The sequence below is a fragment of the Filicampus tigris genome, chromosome 8 (assembly GCF_054856515.1).
Source record: "Filicampus tigris isolate MCC_2025a chromosome 8, RoL_Ftig_1.0, whole genome shotgun sequence".
Classification (NCBI taxonomy): Eukaryota; Metazoa; Chordata; class Actinopteri; order Syngnathiformes; family Syngnathidae; genus Filicampus; species Filicampus tigris.
This window is the reverse complement of record NC_141224.1, coordinates 1,529,495-1,535,494: the sequence shown is the minus strand read 5'-3', so window position 1 is coordinate 1,535,494 and position 6,000 is coordinate 1,529,495. Positions and strand designations below refer to the sequence as shown.

The window sequence follows — 6,000 nt, the reverse complement described above, 5'->3', positions numbered from 1 at the left end:
ATCATGTCATGTCATCTTCCAAACCGCTTATCCTATATATAGGGTCGCGGGGAGTTGCTGGAGCCTATCCCAGCCGTCTATGGGCGAAGGCAGACTACACCCCGAACTGGTCGCCAGCCAGTCGCAGGGCACACATAGACACTGTCACTGAGCGGGAATCGATCCCACGCTGCCCGCACACAACTCAGGCGTGTGTACCACTACACTATCAGCGGACCTATTGATTTGGCAATCACAAAGGCTTATTTCCATAGTCCTTGTTAATTCCAAGGTTGACGACACGTTACCAAAACCACTTCAATGAATAACAATTTCATACCGCTTGATATGTTTGCAATAGAGGGAACTTGATAGCCCAAAATTAAAGGTATGCGTGGGAGTTTGGGCGTATGGGTGTGTGAGATGTCATGCGAGCGAATGAACAATTCCTCATGGGCGTGATGTGATGTCTGTCAGAGGCTACACAACCAAAATAAATCCAAATTGTAGGAATTATTATTATTCAACTGGGCCGGGTACACAAAAGTTGGGACATATGCCAGACAGAGGACTCAATGACAATTATTACGTAAAGCCGACATTTTAAGGTGACTCATCACCACGTACACACAATGAAAACATTTTCAACATTGTCACACTTGAGCAGTTTCCATTTGTCGAGCCGAAATGCGTCTAATTTGGTGGTAACTTTATAAAATCTGTCAGATGAGTTCATCCTTGAAGGACTCCTAAAAAACAGCCATAATGAGCCTAAAATGGATGCTTCAAAGAGAATCGGCAGACTCCCTCCCTGTGTCTTTTCCCGAATGACTTGGAATACTTTTTGGCGGGTCTACTCCAAATAGACGTATCTACTCAATTTAGTGTTGCGGAGTCAAAGTGGCTCCAGGCGCTTCCGTTTCAAAAAGTTGAGTGATTCGAGTTTTGTGTTGGAAGGCAATTCGACTTCAATGCCATGCTCGGCCCAAAGGTAATGACAAAATGGCCTATTTTGGCGTTATGTTTTTCAAATTTAGGAGCCAAAAGTTCTAGAACAAGCTTGTCTTTCAGGACGCTTGGAAATGGCCCCAATGACCAGTAAATCATTTTTTAGAAGTGGCCCCATGTGACCTTTTTGTGGGTCTACTCGTGATGAACACGTCTACCAAATTTCAAGTGAAACTGGCGTTGGCAGCTGAAGTATTTTAAAACTACAGTTGGGCGTCCCATCGCCAATTTATGCTAAAATGGCCACGTCAAAACAAAATGGCTGACTTACTGTGTCTACAGTCACGGCTTCTTCCACGTTTTTTGGGGGTGGGTCGATTTGCAATAGGCATGTTAACTAAATTTCTTGTTGACAAGTGAACCTGGCGGCAAAACTGTTTTTAAAATATGTTGGGCGTACCTTAGCCAATCCAGACAAAAAAACAAAAAAGGTTTTGGCTTGTTGAGAAATTTTTGTTGGTCTACATATGATAGATATCAGACACCAAATTTCATGGAAGCAGCTTGCAGCTCTGGATTTTCAAAAGCATAAAAAAAACAAAAAAGGTTTTGGCTTGTTGAGAAATTTTTGTTGGTCTACTTATGATAGATATCAGACGCCAAATTTCATGGAAGCCGCTTGCAGCTTTGGATTTTCAAAAGCATAAAAAAAAAAAAAAAAACGTCAAAGACTATCATCATCAAAAAATTCCAAATCGATGCTCGGACCATAACAAAGCTGTCATGGCACCACCATGACATCACATTTTGACCGCTTTAAGTCCGACTTTCCTTTCAATTCCAAAAGTCCATTTTTGGCATCAAATCTTGACAGCCGCCAACCCAACTTCTCCAGTCCTTTCGTCTTTTGCTGGACATTTGATGGTGGTGTCTGTCCCGAAGCTGGTGGACACACACAAATGGACGCTCTTGTGAAAAACACGCTCACACGCACGCACGCACGCACGGAAGCACACACGGACACACACAATCTTCAAAGCATCCTGACTACAGGGCAGACTGCAAGGAGACTTGAAGTACAGTTTACCTTCAGCGCCACTGACTGATCAGCTTCCTTTGCACTCACGCCACCGGAACACACACTCGCAAACACACGCACTTACACGCACACACAGTGGAACACACAATGTCAGCCTCACAAGTGATGTCACTCTAAAATCATCCTCAGGCCCGAAGCCTGAAAGTGTCAGTGAGGCTTCAATGAACTTAAAACGCTTGCTTCCTCGAGTTGTCAAGACAATGATGAAGGTGATGATGATGATGACGTCATCGCTGGATCAAAAAAAATTGTGTAAAAAAAATGAAACAAGAAAAACACCTAACCATGCCTTATCAAGTCTTTTCCTCTTCTTGCCGCTGCTCCATCGCAAGTGTTATTCCAGTTTTCACACCATTTGCATTTCGTTTCGTTTGTGTGTGTGATCCGACACCACGTTTTCGTTACGTGTCGTGAACAGGAAAAATACTGGTACAACATGTAACCCTAAACCTTTGAAGCGTGAGTGAGCATCGCCTTGCTTTGCCATCTCTGAGGAAGACGCTGCTTCTTCATCATCATCATCATCATCAGCAGCAGCAGCAGCAGCGGCGGGCATGGCAGACATGTGAAAATCAGACAGGAAGTTAGGAGGGAAAACAACACGAGAGCAGCGGGACTTTGGTCATGTGACCACAAGATGGTGCGTGATGCCACATGGCGCACACACACACACACACACACGCACACACACAGGAAGTTGACCAACAACTGTTTATGCAATTGTTTAACTAGTGACAGTGCCACTGTTAACATAGCATCTATCTATCTATCTGTCTATCTATCAATGTGACTAGCTAGCTAGCTAGCTAGCTATGTGACTAGCTAGCTAGATTGCTGATATCTCTCTAGCTATCTATCTAGCTTTGTGACTAGCTAGCTAGATTGCTAGCTAGGTAGCTAGCTATTCAATAAGGAAATCAACTCCCAATGTGGACATCCATAATTGCATTAGCCAAGTTCACCGTGATGACGATGACATCCAAGCGTGGACCACTTTCCTTCTTAGCGACCGCGCTTAATGCCAATTGCGAGCATAAAAGCAACCAGCGGGGGCCTTGTCCACTTGTGCCTCCCGTAAATGGTGTGCGATGTTAGATGTGACAAGTGAAACACTAGTGTACAACATTGTCACCTGACAGACATCTGACATGTGACTCACTACATCGCTTTTACCTGACAGATGTGTGTTATGTGAAAGGAGAGTGAGTGAGCCAGGAATTTTGAACTGATTGACATGATACACAACGTACGACAATATTTTGACCTCAATGAAGTGTGAAACACCGCAAGATTTTTTTACCTGACTTTCATATGCAACAAAGTACAACAGTTTCCCCCGATTGTTGTCCGAAGTTTCATACACTACTGCGTTTTCACCAGACTGACATGTGATTCACGTGACTCACTAGCACACACACAAATGCACGCACACATACAGACAAACACCCGCGCTTGCAGCTTTCAAGTCCATTTTCAGGCAGCCTTGACCGTCAAAGCCATGAATCCTTTTCACTGTGCATATTTCCTGTTTACGCTCACAAACAACGAGGTCAGTAAACACAACACGGCTTCCTGGTGGCCAAGGGGACCCCCTCAGCCCCGCCCTCGAACTTCGCAAAGGCTCCCGAAGTGGTCTTGATGAAAACGTAACCGCGTTGGCGATGCGTTCAGGTGCCAAAAGGCAAAAACAAAACGGACGATGAAACAACCCAAAAAGATTGTCAGTTATCGGGCAGCACGTAGGCGGCAATTAGTGTGAGGATGTTTGTGTGTCTGCAGGATCTTCCAGCGACAAAACATGAAAACCACAACAGAAACGCTAAGTGACTGTCTCCTCTCCTGTTATTTATAGGACTGTTTATTAGGCACACACACGCACACCACGCAAGAGCGTGCGTATGCGTTGGACTGCCATATGTGTCGCAAATTGATTGGCATGCATTGGCCCGAATGACATCCTGGCCCCAGCCACGAGCGCCGTGGCCCTTCAAGGTCCCCTTGTTGGCTGTCATACGCGTTGTCCGACATGTGTGCCGTGTGAGCAAACGCAAGCTGCTGTGTGTGTGTGTGCGCGTCCCCCGGCGTGGAAATGAGGCGACCAATCATTTCCCAACATTGTGAGCTTTGGACTTTCACGTGCAGAGTGTGAGAACAGTGCGACACTTGCGCAACACAATGCGTCCATTCTTTTGTGCGCGCAAGTGCCACATCCTTCCTCGGGTTTTTCCGACAGCGGCTTGTTTTCATCAATGAATCCAGCACCTGCGCTACTGCACAAAGACACACGCACTCACACGCAAAGTAGTCACAGAGTCAAAAAAAAACAACAACAAAAAAAAAAACGCGTTGTACATGTGTGTCATCGCTTGACAACGGCGTAGTGCTTCACATAACAGATGCCGGTCAGGTGCAAATGGAGTGTGCACGGGTTTTTGTATGTGACACTACAAATGTGTGTCACATGAAACACGCTAGTGTGTCACATAGCCTGACATCAATCAAGTGAAAATGTTGCAGCGTTTCGCATAGCAGATGTTGGTCCGGTGAAAATGTCCCGTGTTATGCAACACATTTGAGTGTGTGGCGCTATAAAATGTTGTTGAGTGCCACATATCAGACATCAACCAAGTTCAAATGTTGTAGTGGTTGTTGCAGCACTGCTATCACGTCAGTCCGAAAGTGTTGTAGTGTGTGACATAACTGACAAAAATGTAATATTTCGCGGAGCACAATTCAGTCGGATGCAAATGTAGTCTTTTGTAGATCACATGCCAGTCGGGTGAAAATGCGGTAGTATGTCATGTCGCACATCAGTCGGGTGAGGTGACAATATAGCGTTTCACATGTCACGACTCAATCATGTGAAAATGTGGTCAAGCCATACAACGCAGGTTTTAGTGTGTGACACTACTGATGTCCGTCACATGAAAAATGCTAGTGTGTCACGTATCCGACATTAATCAAGTGAAAATGTTGTAGCGTTTCACAAAACAGATGTTGCTCCAGTGAAAATGTTGCGCGTTACAGACGGCGGTCACATAAAATCGTTGTAGCTCGTCACGCGTCAGACGTCAAGTGAAAACGCTGTAGCCTTTCACATAGTTGTGATGTTAGTTAGTTGGGTGAAGTGTCTCAAACATCACAGATGCACATTTGAAATAATATGAAGCATTTTGACGTCAGTCAAGTTAAAATCTAGTGTTTCACACGTCATATATTGTAGTGTGTCACATATCACACAGGTTAAAATGTTGCAGTGGCTCACGTAACGGTCGTCAATTGGGAAGACATGACTGATTACTGCTTTCACACCAGTCTGAAAGTGTTGTAGTGTGTGACGTAACAGACAAAAAGTCACTCGGATGAAAATGGCGTCTTTTGGGTATCACATGACAGTCGGGGAACAACGAGGCCGTATGTCGTGTCTCGCATCAATCGGGTGACAACGTGGTGTTTCACACCAATCTTCCTCCGACGTGTCACGTATCAGATGACAGTCGGGTGAAAAGCAAATGCTTCACCAAGCACGTCCGTGCGGGAAAATGTTGTGCGTCGCATATGGCGCCAAACACACAAGAGACACTCTGATGAAAATGTAGTTTGTGCGCATATCAGATGGCAGTCAGGTGCCAATGTGGCCGTTTGTGGGTCATGTGAAAGTCTTTCATGGCGCTGCCGTACGTGTGTGTGTGTATGTGTGTGCGTGTCCAAAACAAAACACTATGTCAACGACACTCTTAAATCCAATTTGTGTGTGGGTGGATGTTGTTCATTTGTTCATATGTTTGAGCATAGTTGTTGTCTGTTTTGGGCATATGGAGAGTGTGTGTGAGCGTGTGTGTGAGTTTGTGTTAGTGTGTCAGTGATCTGAGAATAACTCTGGAACAGGAAGTCTAAATCCAGCCGAGACTAGGAAGAAAAGTGTGTGAGAGGAACAAACAAATCAGGAAATCCTCCATCCAACCCCCCTTACA

At 45.1% G+C, this 6,000-nt stretch overlaps 1 long non-coding RNA gene across 2 annotated transcripts in view; it reads left to right on the top strand.

The window, feature by feature from the left end:
• Positions 1–2,519: 2,519 nt before the first annotated feature.
• LOC147142915 (uncharacterized) overlaps positions 2,520–6,000 on the top strand; it is a 47,318-nt gene continuing 43,837 nt past the window's right edge. The window contains exon 1 of one of the 2 annotated variants that reach the window (XR_015087831.1): positions 2,520–2,666. This is a non-coding gene — a long non-coding RNA (uncharacterized LOC147142915). The remainder of the gene's footprint in view (positions 2,667–6,000) is intronic. The other variant, XR_015087833.1, reaches the window with a different exon arrangement.